This window comes from Pristiophorus japonicus, chromosome 20 (assembly GCF_044704955.1).
Source record: "Pristiophorus japonicus isolate sPriJap1 chromosome 20, sPriJap1.hap1, whole genome shotgun sequence".
NCBI classification, from domain to species: domain Eukaryota; kingdom Metazoa; phylum Chordata; class Chondrichthyes; family Pristiophoridae; genus Pristiophorus; species Pristiophorus japonicus.
In genome coordinates this window covers 14,858,002-14,872,521 of record NC_091996.1, presented here as the reverse complement: position 1 = coordinate 14,872,521, position 14,520 = coordinate 14,858,002, and the positions used below count along the sequence as shown (strand labels likewise).

Genomic DNA, 14,520 nt, shown 5'->3' with positions numbered 1-14,520 from the left:
TAACCACGGGGCGCGGATTAACCACGGGGCGCGGATTAACCACAGGGCGGATTAACCACGGGGCGCGGGTTAACCACAGGGTGGATTAACCACGAGGCGGATTAACCACGGGGCGGATTAACCACGAGGCGGATTAACCACAGGGCGGGTTAACCACGGGGCGGGTTAACCACGGGGCGGATTAACCACGGGGCGCGGATTAACCACGAGGCGGATTAACCACGGGGCGGGTTAACCACGAGGCGGATTAACCACGAGGCGGGTTAACCACGGAACCACGGGGCGGATTAACCACGGGGCGGATTAACCATGAGGCGCGGATTAACCACGAGGCGGGTTAACCACGGGGCGGATTAACCACGGGGCGGATTAACCACAAGGCAGATTAACCACGGGGCGGGTTAACCACGGGGCAGATTAACCACGGGGCGGATTAACCACGGGGCGCGGATTAACCACGGGGCGGATTAACCACGGGGCTGCAGCCCCAAGCCCACCCAAGAACATAGGCTTACCAAATAAATGTAGGAAAACAAATATCAAGCCTCTCAAACAGACTGAATAGAATCGACAATAAGAGAGGAACTATGTATAGGAATCTAGTATTGCAATGTTACCAGAACCAAAATATATACCTTCTTGATACAGAATATATGCTTTCATTGTTGAATATACCAGCCTATGTTTTCATACAGAATCAGAATCATACACGTAATGTAATGAACATGAACAAACAGAACTATCGGCCCATTGGGTCCGTTTGCGGCAGGCCCATCAGGCCCTTAATCCGGTCCTGGGTTTAGGGAGGGAATTCCAGAGCTTGGGGCCCAGGCAGCTAAAGGCACGGCCGGCAATGATGGCGGGTTGGAAATTGGGGATGCCTAAGAGGACAGAATTGGAGTCACGTAAGTTGAAAAGCTCGTCAACGCCCAGTGCCTAGGTTGACGCGTGTAGAGTAAGCATTTGGAGTGCAGCCAGGGCCCATGTCCAAGCAGCTGCGTGCAGCCTCAAGATCAAATTGTGGCGAAGAGGCAGCAATAACAGAAAATAAAAGTAAAGAGGCCTTCTCTCAGCAAAGATCATGTTTTTAGCAATAAAACACGCTGTGAGCAACAAGATAAAACTGCTTTGTTCCTCCCAGCCTCTGATTAAATCTAACTGGGCCCTTTCTCGTATTTCCTCAGGAAGATTGAATGCTGGCGGATTTCTAACTTCTGCTTTGCAGTTTAAACATTCCAAGACATGACCATGTGACTAAATTAAGTCTGGTGGAAGTAGTCTATGCTCAGTGGGTTTCCAAACTTGCCTTTTTCTCACACAGGTCGGGGCCGCCACGCTGGTTCTGGGACCTGCACCTCCGCTGCTTTTATAGTCCCGCCCTGCGTGAGAACACCAGCGGCAGGTCTGGGCCGTAAAAGGAGCAGAGGTGCGGGCCCTGGAGCCAGCGTGGCGGCCTACCACTTCGCGAGCTGGTGCAGGAGGGCGACGCCTTGGAGGAGGGTGACTGGGATTGGACGTCGCCATAATCCAGGTCGGTGATTGGAGCGCGGGCAGGTACAGCAGGGGCGGCGAGGTCAGGGCGAAGGAGCGACGAGAGATTGCAGAGCGACGTGATCGGGGCCTAGGAGAGGTGTGAGTTCGGGGCCCAGAAGGAGCGAGGGCCCAGGGGCAGCACGGGCCCAGCCCACACTGCGATATGTGTGCACTAGGTCCGTGCAGCAGAGCTGGTCTCCAGTCGTCCTGGTTAACCCTTGCCACTGGACCAAGACTTAGCTCTGTCAAGCCCGTGTGGTGGCTGGTGTACAACGGCCACCACACGTTAAAAAAATCCACGCCCAGGCATCTTCCACCCCTCAACATGTAGTTCGGGACCTAGAATATTAGGTCCTTCATTGAAACACCTGTGAACTCATCCCTGTTTGATGTGGGAGTGGGTCATCCTCAATACGAGGGACCGCCTAAGAAGAAGAAGGAGAAGGAGAAGACACTTGCCTCTGAGTCAGAAGGTTGTGGGTTCAAGTCCCGCTCCAAGAGACTCGAGCACAGAAATCCAGGCTGACACTCCAGTGCAGTGCTAAGGGAGCGCTGCACTGTCGGAGGTGCCATGTTTAGGATGGGATGTTAAACCGAGGCCCCGACTGCTCTCTCAGGTGGACGTAAAAGATCCCGCGGCCACTATTTTGAAGAAGCACAGGGGAGTTAACCCCGGTGTCCTGGGGCCAATATTTATCCCTCAATCAACGCCATTAAACCAGTTTATCTGATCATTATCACATTGCTGTTTGTGGGAGCTTGCTGTGCGCAAATTGGCTGCCGCAGTTCATACATTACAACAGTGACTGCACTCCACAAAGTATTTCATTGGCTGTAAAGCGCTTTGGGACAGCCCGCTGGTTGTGAAAGGCGCTCTATAAATCCAAACCTTTCCTTTTTTTCCTTTTAAGGCTTTCTTTCATTAACAGTTTCACGTGTGAAATAATTGGCAACAGCCTCATCCTTCTCTCTTCCCCTCCTGCAGGTGACGACTCTCACTGGGCTACAGCCCACAAGTGTTAGCCAATCTCCAGCCTAAGTGGCCATTTATGAGCTGAGGCTGTGAGTGCTGGCAGGTTATTTGACCGCAGGGGGCATCACAGCTGAGCTACACTCACAACATCTGGTGAGCACACTTTCCAATGGGGATCACATTTAGCTGCCTTCCATGATACAGGTTAAGTGTGGGGCAGAATGAACGATGGCTGCTGTCTTGCCTCGTTCCATAGAGTGTCAGAAAAAAGGAGCACCTTCTTACGTTTCTCAGAAACATCTCATAGCACTTCCTTAACAAAAGAATATAAGGAGTAGGAGCAGTTATAGACCACACAGCCCTTCGAACCTGCTCCGCCATTCAATAAAATCATGGCTGATCTTAGACCTCCAACTCCACTTTCCCACACTATCCCTTGATTCCCTCAGTATCCAAAACTCTTATCAGTCTCCGCCAAGAATATGCTCAACAACTCAGCATCCACAGCCCATTGGGGAAGGGAATTCCAAAGATTCACAACCCTCTGAGTGAAGACATTTTTCCTCATCTCAGTCCTAAATGGCCAACCCCTTATTCTGAGACTGTGACCCCTGCACCCCTGAGACTCCACCCCCTTGTTCTAGACCCTCCATTCAATTAATTTTGAAGTGCAGTGGGGAGGGGTATGTGTGGGGCAGAGTCAGAGAGTAGGGGAGAGGGGCGTGTGTGTGGGGGGGGAGGGGTGAGTGTGAGGGGCGGGAGGGATGAGTGTGTGTGGGGGTGGATGTGTGGGGGGGGGAGGTGTGTGTGCGTGTGGGAGAGGGGTGAGTGTGTGTAGGGGGGGGGTGTGTGTGGGGGTGGGAGGGGTGAGTGTGGGGGGCGGGAGGGGTGAGTGTGTAGGGTGGGGGAGGGATGTGTGTGTTGGGGGGAAGGGTGTGTGTCCGGGGGGGGGAGGGGTGTGTGTCTGGGGGGGAGGGGTGTGTGTGTGGGGGAGAGGGGTGAGTGTGTGGGGGGGGAGGGGTGAGTGTGGGGGGCGGGAGGTAAGAGTGTGTGTGGGGGGGGGATGTGTGGGGGGGGGAGGTGTGTGTGCGTGTGGGAGAGGGGTGAGTGTGTGTGGGGGGGGTGTGGGGGGGTGGGAGGGGTGAGTGTGGGGAGCGGGAGGGGTGAGTGTGTGGGGTGGGGGAGGGGTGTGTGTCTGGGGGGAGGGGTGTGTGTCTGGGTGGGGAGGGGTGTGTGTGTCTTGGGGGAGGGGTGTGTGTCTGGGGGGGAGGGGTGTGTGTGTCTGGGGGGAGGGGTGTGTGTCTGGGGGGGGAGGGGTGTGTGCGTGTGGGGGAGGGGTGTGTGTGTGTGAGGGAGGGGTGTGTGTTGGGGAGAGTGTGTGTGGAGGGGAAGGGTGTGTGTGTGTGTGAGGGAGGGGTGTGTGTGTGTGAGGGAAGGGTGTGTGTGCGTGAGGGAGGGGTGTGTGTGTTGGGGAGAGTGTGGGGGGTGGGGGAAGGGTGTGCACGTGTGGGGGAGGGGTGTGTGTGTTGGGGAGGGGTGTGTGTGTGTGAGGGAGGGGTGTGGTGTGTGGGGGGGAGGGGTGTGTGTGTGTGAGGGAGGGGTGTGTGAGGGAGAGGTGTGTGTGTGTGAGGGAGAGGTGTGTGTTTGTTGGGGAGGGGTGTGTGTGTGTGAGGGAGAGGTGTGTGTGTTGAGGAGAGTGTGTGTGTGGGGGAGGGGGTGTTGGGGAGAGTGTGTGTGGGGGGGAAGTGTGTGTGTGTGAGAGGGAGGGGCGTGTGTGATGGGGAGAGTGTGTGTGAGGGAGGGAGGGCTGTGTGTGTGTGAGGGAGGGGTGTGTGTGTTGGGGAGAGTGTGTGTGGGGGGGAAGGGTGTGTGTGTGAGAGGGAGGGGTGTGTGTGATGGGGAGAGTGTGTGTGAGGGATGTGTGTGTGTGAGGGAGGGGTGTGTGTGTGTTGGGGAGGGGTGTGTGTGTGAGGGAGAGGTGTGTGTGTTGGGGAGAGTGTGTGTGGGGGGGCGTGTTGGGGAGAGTGTGTGTGGTGGGGGATGTGTTGGGGAGAGTGTGTGTGGGGGGAAGGGTGTGTGTGTGTGTGAGGGAGGGGTGTGTGTGATGGGGAGAGTGTGTGTGTGTGTGAGGGAGGGGTGTGTGTGTATGAGGGAGGTGTGTGTGTGTTGGGGAGTGTGTGTGGGGGGGGTGTGTGTGTTTGAGGGAGGTGTGTGTGTGTTGGGGAGTGTGTGTGAGGGAGGGGTGTGTGTGTATGAGGGAGGTGTGTGTGTGTTGGGGAGTGTGTGTGGGGGGGGGTGTGTTGGGGAGTGTGTGTGTGGGGGGGGTGTGTTGGTGAGAGTGTGTGTGGGGGGGGGATGTGTTGGGGAGAGTGTGTGTGGGGGGGAAGGGTGTGTGTGTGTGAGGGAGGGGTGTGTGTGATGGGGAGAGTGTGTGTGTGTGAGGGAGGGGTGTGTGTGTATGAGGGAGGTGTGTGTGTGTTGGTGAGTGTGTGTGGGGGGGAAGGGTGTGTGTTGGGGAGAGTGTGTGTGAGGGAGGGAGGGGGTGTGTGTATGAGGGAGGTGTGTGTGTTGGGGAGTGTGTGTTGGGGGGGGGTGTTGGGGAGAGTGTGTGTGGGGGGGAAGGTGTGTGTGTGAGGGAGGGGTGTGTGTTATGGGGAGAGTGTGTGTGTGTGAGGGAGGGGTGTGTGTGATGGGGAGAGTGTGTGTGTGTGAGGGAGGGGTATGTGTGTATGAGGGAGGTGTGTGTGTGTTGGGGAGTGTGTGTTGGAGGGGGGGGTGTTGGGGAGAGTGTGTGTGGGGGGAAGGGTGTGTGTTGGGGAGAGTGTGTTTGGGGGTTTAGCGGTGTGTGAGGGAGAGGTGTCCCTTTGTCAGATGAGTTACTGAGCTGAACAGTGTGAAGGAGTTGAATCCCCATCGGCAGGGATAGAGTTAACGTGTCGTGTTACTGAGCAGGCTGGTTCGGATCAGGACATGGAATTCATTTCAGAAACGCCCTTAGGCTGTGAAGGGAAGGGGGCAGGGTTTGCTACAATGAACAAGCAAACCAAACAGGCCAAATGACCTCCTTCTCCTTCCTTAAACACCCCACCCCACCCCACCAAGCACAATGGGCGGACACGTACACTGCACGGAAGAAACATATTTGCCTCTTTACTGCTTATTTGAAAGCTTGGGGCCTGACGGTGACACTCGCAGGGGTTACTGTTCAGCTCTCGTACCCGACTGAACCCAGCTGCTGCACACAGTGGTCACGGCAAACACGGGACGACTTCTCTCTGCATCTAACCAAGAATCCTGCTCCCGCCTTGGGGGAATTGACAGCGACACCACACAGCACGCAATCCGACACAGGGCACTCCCGGCATTGAGAGCGAGATCAGATCGCACTTTAATGAATCGCGGTGAGGGTGTCGGGTGCACTAAAAAGATCCCTCGCCAAAAGCTGTGGGCAGTAGCAGATGAGAAATTGTGGGCTTGCTCTGCGAGCGCCGCTTACATTGCAGGGCAGAGCCGGCTGTGTCCATTGTAGCTGGTGCAACGTGACAGATGAAGGGGGCTGAAAGACGACAGTCTACATCACGCAGGCTGGCTTGCTTTTGATACGCCCACCATTCAATGGACAGGCAAGATTGTCTAGCCCCCCCGCCTCCCACACCCTTTGCATTCCGCAGAAAAAAGAAAATGAGGTTAATATTTACCCGTGAAAGCCTTTCGATGCAAATGCTTCTTCTGCTCTGGGTCAGTCAGCAAGCTTGCAGCACCTCAGATGTAACTGGCAGGCTTGCACATCACCGCAGTCTATATATATCTGTCTGTGGTGGGGAAGGGCATGTCGGGAGAGTCTTGATTGCAATCCCGTCTCACGCTGTGCCTGCCAGCACACATGATGCACCCAGCTCTGGCTCCAGTTCTCAAATTGTGCAGCACCAAGACGGCGAGGGGAACTAAGGGAGTCGGACAAGGATTGCAGCAAGCTCTGCTCCCGCCCCCACCCCCCTCCCCCCGCTCACCCACCAGTATCAGCTGTGGCTCAGTGGGTAGCACTCTCTCGCCTCTGAGTCAGAAGGTTGTGGGTTTAAATCCCACTCCAGGGACTTGAGCACAAAAAATCCACGCTGACACTTCAGTGCAGTGCTGAGGGAGCGCTGCACTGCTGGAGGTGCTGCACTGTCAGAGTGTGCAACGTTGAACCGAGACCCAGTCTGCTCTCTCAGGCGGAGGTAAAAGATCCCACGGCACTATTTCAAAGAAGAACAGGGGAGTTATCGCCGGTGTCCTAGCCAATATTTATCCCTCAAACTTTTTTTTAAAAAGTGCTTCATTGGCTGTGAAGCACTTTGGGACGTCCGGTGGTCATGAAAGGCGCTCTATAAATGTAAGACTTTCTTCCAATGCGTGCAGCCTTAACATTACAGCACTCCTTTCGACAGAAGTGGTTGTGTACTGTGCTGGTGTGGTGGTTCCGCTCCAGGTTAGACACCAGCAACAAATGGCCCCACAAAGCACAGCTGCATGAACGCTCGGCTGACTTTCATTCCCAGCTGCCGAGGAAGGTGTGTCGCGGGCCTGTACAGGCACGGCAGGCGGGCGGGGCGGGAGTTACTGCCCCAGAAATAATAGCAGACGGTAAGTTTACGTACACCCAACATTTGGAATACCTGCTCACATCTAAAAAAAAAAGAAAGATTTGCATTTATGTAGCGCCTTTCGCAACCACCGGACGTCCCAAAAACCCTTTACAGCCAATGAAGTACTTGTTGAAGTGTGGTCACTGTTGTACGTCGGTTCGAATGCCTCCGTTAAAAAGTAAAAGGCGACTCCAATCTCCTCCCCTCCCCCTCGTGGAGATATTGACTTGAGCTGGGAATACTGTTCCACGGGGGCTGGTCCCGCTCTAGTATCTTGCCCGCATGCGTGATCCTCGGCGGTAGGTGTTAGGCTATCTAGCCACAGTAGGCACCATCGTGCCCAGTCTCACTCCATGTGCATGGGGCAGTGAAGGGGTTAATGGTGAGGCACTGTAACTTGATGCTAACTGTATGTATCTGTGAGCAAAAACCCAGAATGATGGCAACAGTATTTGTGTGTGTGTGTGTTCGCGCGTGTGCGTGCGAGTGTGAGTGTGTGTGTAAGTGTGCGTGCGAGTGCGAGTGTGTGTGTGTGTGTAAGTGAGCGCGTGGGTGTAAGTAATTAACTCTATCCAACTATCTCCCGAAGGGGCTGACTAATGGTGGGATTATGGTTCCGCAGGCACTATCGGAGCTCCAGTGCCTCATCCAATCGATTGTTCTGGATTGCAAAAATAACACCCGACTACTATTCTCTACTGCTAACCATCTGCTTAAAATCCTCTCCCCTGTCTCCACCACACTCACCACCACCAACAACAAGTGTGAGGAGCTCATGGACTTCTTTGTCCCAAAGATTGAGACCATCCGAGCAGCTGCCTCTGCAAGTTCCCTTCCTTCACTTAGCCCGCAGGGCCAAACTTCACCTGATGCTCCCGCCTGCCCTAGCCCTAAACTCTTACCTTTTTCTAATTTCTCTTTGATCTCTCCTCTTAATCTCTCCAAACTCATCTTATCCATAAGACCCACTTCCTGCTCCCTTGACCCTATTCCCACTAAACTGCTGACCACATAACTCCCTTTTCTGGCTCCCATGTTGGCCGACATTGTTAACGGTTCTCTCTCCTCAGGTACTGTGCCCCTCTCCTTCAAATATGCTGTCATCACATCCTCTCCTCAAAAAACCAACCCTTGACTCCACCTTGCTTGCTAGCTATCGCCCCATCTCCAACCTCCCTTTCCTGTCCAAAGTACTTGAACGTGTTGTTGCCTCCTAAATCCGTGACCATCTGTCCATGAATTCAATGTTTGAATCCCTTCAACCTGGCTTTCACCCCTGCCACAGTACCAAAACGGCTCTCATCAAAGTCACAAATGACATCCTTTGTGACTGTGACAAAGGTAAACTCTCCCTCCTCGTCTTTCTAGAGCTGTCTGCTGCCTTTGACACGGTTGGCACTCCATCCTCCTCCAATGCCTCTCCACCGGAGTTCAGCTAGGTGGGACTGCGCTCACCTGGTTCCATTCTTATCTATCTAATCATAGACAGAAAATCTCCAGCAATGGCTTCTCTTCCTGCTCTTGCATCATTACCTCTGGTGTCCCCCAAGGATATGTCCTTGATCCCCTATTTCTCATCTATATGCTGCCCCTTGGCGATATCATCTGAAAACAGGGAGTCAGTTTCCACATGTACACAGACGGCACCCAGCTCTACCTCCACACCACTTCTGTCGACCCCTGCTTGGTATCTAAATTGTCAGACGGCTTGTCAAACATCCAGTACTGGATGCGCAGAAATTTTCTCCAATTAAATATTGGGAAAACTGGAGCCATTATCTTTGGTCCCCGCCACAAACTGCGTTCCCTAACCACTGACTCCATCCCTCTCCCTAGCGTCAATCTGAGGGTGAACAAGACTATTTGCAACCTAGGTGTCATATTTGACCCTGAAATGAGTTTCCAGCCACATATCCGCGGTGCAACTAAAACCGTCTTTTTCCACCTCCGTAACATCGCTTGTCTCCGCCACTGCCTCGGCTCATCTGCTGCTGAAACCCTCATCCATGCCTTTGTTACCTCCAGACTGGATTATTCCAGCGCACTCCTGGCCAGCCTCCCGCATTCCACACTACATAAACTTGAAGTCATCCAAAACTCAGCAGCCCGTGTACTAACCTGCACCAAGTCATCATCACCCATCACCCCTGTGCTTTCTGACCTGCATTGGCTCCCAGTTAAACAGCGCCTCGATTTCAAAATTCTCATCCTAGTTTACAAATCACTCCATGGCCTTGCCCCTCCCTATCTCTGTAATCTTTTTCAGCCTCACAACCCCCCCGAGATGTCTGCTCTCCTCAAATTCTGGCCTCTTGAACATCCCTCATTATAACTGCTCAACCATCGGTGGACGTGCCTTCAGCTGCCTGGGCCCCAAGCTCTGGAACTCCCTGCCTAAACCTCTCTGCCTCTCTTTCCACCTTTAAGACGCTCCTTAAAACCTACCTCTTTAAACAAGCTTTTGATCATCTGCCTTAATTTCTTCTGTGGCTCGATGTCAAATTTATCTGTTTGTCTGTAACACTGCTGTGAAGCGCCTTGGGACATTTTACTACGTTAAAGGAGCTATATAAATAATTATTATTATTATATCATAGAATCACAGAATGGTACAGCACAGGAGGCCCATTCTGCTTGTGTCAACTTTTTAAAAAGAGCAATCCAATTAATCCCACTCCCCCTGCAAATATTTTCCCATCAAGTATTTATCCAATTCCCTTTGAAAGTTACTATTAAATCTGCTTTCCTTTCAGGCAGCACATTCCAGATCACAAGAAGTCGCCGTGTTACAAAAATATTTCCTCATGTTGCCTCTGGTTCTTTTGCCAATCATCTCAAATCTGTGTCCTCTGGTTACCGACCCTACTGCCTTGGAAGCAGTAATTCCTTATCTACCCTTATCAAAACCATTCATGATTTTGAACATCTCTATCAAATCTCCTCTCTGCTCTAAGGAGAACAGGCCCAGTCACTCATCCCTGGTACATAAGAACATAAGAATTAGGAGCAGGAGTAGGCCATTCGGCCCCTCGAGCCTGCTCCGCCATTCAGTGAGATCATGGCTGATCTTCTACCTCAACTCCACTTTCCTGCACTATCCCCATATCCCTTGATTCCCTTATTATCCAAAAATCTAGCGATTTCCGTCTTGAATATACTCATTGACTGAACCTCCACAGGCCTCTGGAGAAGTCCAGAGATTCACCACCCTCTGAGCGAAGAAATTTCTCCTCATCTCAGTCCTAAATGGCTGACCCCTTATTCTGAGACTGTTCTAGACTCCTTGGCCAGAGGAAACATCCTCCCTGCATCTACCCTGTCCAGCCCTGTAAGATTTTTGTACCATTCTAGTAAATCTCTACTGTACCCTCTCCAAGGCCTCGACAACCTTCCTAAAGTGTGGTGCCCAAAATTGAACACAATACGCCAGTTGAGGCCTAGCCATATACAGTATACACCTCAAATCGCTGGAGAAATACCACCAGCGATGCCTCCGCAAGATCCTGCAAATCCTCTGGGAGGACAGATGCACCAGCGTTAGTGTTCTTGATCAGGTCAACATCCCCAGCATCGAAGCACTGACCACACTCGACCAGCTCCGTTGGGCGGGCCACATTGTTCGCATGCCCAACACGAGACTCCCAAAGCAAGTGCTCTACTCGGGACTCCTACACGACAAGCAAGCCCCAGGTGGGCAGAGGAAATGTTTCAAGGACACCCTCAAAGCCTCCTTGATAAAGTGCAACATCCCTGGCCAAAGACCGCCCTAAGTGGAGGAAGAGCATCCGGGAGGGTGCTGTGCACCTTGAGTCTCGTTGCTGAGAGCGTGCAGAAAACATGCGCAGGCAGCGGAAGGAGCGTGCGGCAAACCAGACTCCCCACTCCCCCATTCCTTCAACGACTGTCTGTCCCACCTGTGACAGAGACTGTAATTCCCGTATTGGACTGTTCAGTCACCTGAGAACTCATTTATTTAGAGTGGAAGCAAGTCCTCCTCGATTCCGAGGGACTGCCTATGATGATGAGTGTTTTATAAAGGTTTAGCGTAACCTCCTTGCTTCCTTGTACTCTGTGCCTCGATAAAGCCCAGGATCCCTTATGCTTTTATTAACAGCATGTAAGGTGTGTTGGCAGGGTATTCTACCACGTTGAACACCACAGCGAGACCCACTCCTGTTCTCACCCCACGTCCACACTGCACCGTTTCCGGCAGGGGTCACTGGGTAACTATTGGGGGCACATTCCTGCCCATAGCCGAGGGATGAGGAGATCGACCATAGAACCCAGGTGCCACCAGCTAACTCGACACAGGCCAGGGATTGATGCTTAGGCCTTCCTGGTCTCTTCGACTCAACAACACACTCGACGGTGCATTTACTAACTGAGCCATCTCTGCACGGGCAAAGGTGGGGGTAGGCAAGGTGGGGATGCTGGGAGCGGTGGGGGGGGGGGGGGTGGGGGGAGGCGGTGATCCTTATCCAGATCTGAGAGTGTGTTCAGGGCCCAGACTCAGCCCTGCAGGGGCACCACGTGCCTGAACAGAGAGGCCCGAAATTAGGCCTCAAGCCTTACGTAAACATTCCAAGTTGAGCCTGTCGTGCCTCCACAGGCAGCTTGTCCCTTCCGCAAGATTGAATTTAGGGCTAATTGCCTCATCAGGAGCATATAATACCCGAGAGGACAGTGGAAGTGAGGGAGGGGGGGGGAGGAGGGGTCGGGGGGGGAGGAGGGGTCGGGGGGGACACTTCACCTGGGACACCTAAATACCGGGACCCTACAAATTTAAAAGTAGGACCAAGGCCTGCACTGCTCGACACCATCCAGGACAAAGCAGCCCGTTTGATCGGCACCCCATCCACCACCTTCAACATTCACTCCCTCCACCACCGGCGCCCCCTGGCTGCAGTGTGTACCATCTACAAGATGCACTGCAGCAACTCGTCAAGGTTTCTTCTGCAGCACCTCCCAAACCCACGACCTCTACCACCTAGAAGGACAAGGGCAGCAGGCGCATGGGAACACCACCACCTCCATGTTCCCCTCCAAGTTACACACCATCCTGACTTGGAAATATATCGTCGGTCCTTCATGGTCGCTGGGTCAAAATCCTGAACTCCCTCCCTCACAGCACTGTGGGAGCACCTTCACCACACGGACTGCAGCGGTTCAAGAAGGCGGCTCACCACCACCTTCTCAAGGGGCAATTAGGGATGGGCAATAAATGCTGGGCCTTGCCAGCGACGCCCACATCCCAGGAACAAATAATAAAAAAAGATTGGGCATAGGCGGTCCCACTGATAAATTCGTCTGCTTTACGCCTGTTTTACGCCCAAAGATAGAGCACAACTCAGAGCAATTTATACCTCAGGGCTGGGGAGCGGAAGATGCAGGTTGGGGGAGATGGGGATATAGACTGGGACACAAGGCTGGGGGAGAGGTGGTGTAGGATGGGGGGGGGGGGGCAGGTGTAGGATGGGGCGGGGAGGTGGTGTAGGATGGGGGGGAGAGGTGGTGTAGGATGGGGGGGAGAGGTGGTGTAGGATGGGGGGGAGAGGTGGTGTAGGATGGGGGGGGAGAGGTGGTGTAGGATGGGGGGGGAGGTGCTGTAGAATGGGAGGGAGAGGTGGTGTAGGATGGGGGGAGAGGTGGTGTAGGATGGGGGGAGAGGTGGTGTAGGATCGGGGGGGGGGGAGGGTGGTGTAGGATGGGGGAGGGGAGAGATGGTGTAGGATGGGGGGGAGGTGGTGCAGGATGGGGAGGGGGGCGGTGATGTAGGATGGGGGGGGGAGGTGGTGTAGGATGGGGGAGGGGGAGAGGTGGTGTAGGATGGGGGGAGGGTGTAGGATGGGGGGGGAGAGAGGTGGTGTAGGATGGGGGGGAGAGAGGTGGTGTAGGATGAGGGGGGGAGGTGGTGTAGGATGGGGGGGGAGGGTGGTGTAGGATGGCGGGGGGAGGTGGTGTAGGATGGGGGGGGAGAGGTGGTGTAGGATCGGGGGGGGAGAGGTGGTGTAGGATGGAGGGGGAGAGGTAGTGTAGGATGGGGGGGAGGTGGTGTAGGATGGGAGGGGGGCGGTGATGTAGGATGGGGGGGGAGGTGGTGTAGGATGGCGGGGGGAGGTGGTGTAGGATGGGGGGGGGAGAGGTGGTGTAGGATGGGGGGGAGAGGTGGTGTAGGATGGGGGGGAGAGAGGTGGTGTAGGATGGGGGGGAGAGAGGTGGTGTAGGATGGAGGGGGGAGAGGTGGTGTAGGATGGGGGGGGAGGTGGTGTAGGATGGGAGGGGGGGTGGTGATGTAGGATGGGGGGGAGGTAGTGTAGGATGGGGGAGGGGGAAGGTGGTGTAGGATGGGGGGGAAGTGGTGTAGGATGGGGGGGGAGAGGTGGTGTAGGATGAGGGGGGGAGGTGGTGTAGGATGGGGGGAGAGGTGGTGTAGGATGGGGGGGGAGAGGTGGTGTAGGATGCGGGGGGGGAGAGGTTGTGTAGGATGGGGGGGAGGTGGTGTAGGATGGCGGGGGGAGGTGATGTAGGATGGGGGGGAGAGGTGGTGTAGGATGGAGGGGGGAGAGGTGGTGTAGGATGGGGGGGAGGTGGTGTCGGAATGGAGGGGGGCGGTGATGTAGGATGGGGGGAAGGTGGTGTAGGATGGGGGAGGGGGAGAGGTGGTGTAGGATGGGGGGGAGGGGGTGTAGGATGGGGGGGGAGAGGTGGTGTAGGATGGGGGGGGGGAGGTGTTGGATGGGGGGGGAGGTGTAGGATGGGGGTGAGAGAGGTGGTGTAGGATGGGGGTGGGAGGTGGTGTAGGATGGGGGCGGGGAGGTGGTGTAGGATGGGGGGAGAGGTGGTGTAGGATGGAGGGGGGAGGTGTAGGATGGGGGGGGCGGGGAGGCGTAGGATGACGGGGGGGAGGTGGTGTAGGATGGGGGGGGGGAGAGGTGGTGTAGATGGGGGGGAGGTGGTAGGATGGGGGGAGGTGGTGTGGAGGGGGGAAGAGGTGGTGTAGGATGGGGGGGAGGTGGTCTAGGATGGGGGGGGTGGAGGTGGTGTGGACTGGGGGGGGGTGGAGGTGATGTAGGATGGGGGTGGGAGGTGGTGTAGGATGGGGGGGAGGTGGTGTAGGATGGAGGGGGGAGGTGGTAGGATTGGGGGGGCGGGGGAGGCGTAGGATGAGGGGGGGATGTGGTGTAGGATGGGGGGGGAGAGGTGGTGTAGGATGGGGGTGGGAGTGGGTAGCGTGGTGTAGGATGGGGGGGGAGGGTGGTGTAGGATTGGGGGTGGAGAGGTGGTGTAGAATGGGGGGGGAGGTGGTGTAGGTTGGGGGAAGGGCGAAGAGGTGGTGTAGGATAGGGATGGGCGGTGGGGGGTAGAGGTGGTGTACGGTATGGGGGG

General features: G+C 55.1%; 1 protein-coding gene across 3 annotated transcripts in view; it reads right to left on the bottom strand.

The window, feature by feature from the left end:
- Nucleotides 1–14,520, bottom strand: part of LOC139233174 (adenylate kinase isoenzyme 1-like) — a 220,494-nt gene that overhangs the window by 77,020 nt on the left and 128,954 nt on the right. Inside the window, exon 1 of one of the 3 annotated variants that reach the window (XM_070863781.1) lies at nt 6,205–6,357. The exons of the other annotated variants lie outside the window; for them this stretch is intronic. The gene's annotated coding sequence lies outside the window, so the exon portion shown is untranslated. Of the gene's footprint in view, nt 1–6,204; nt 6,358–14,520 lie in introns of those variants that run through there. 3 annotated transcript variants of the gene reach the window in all.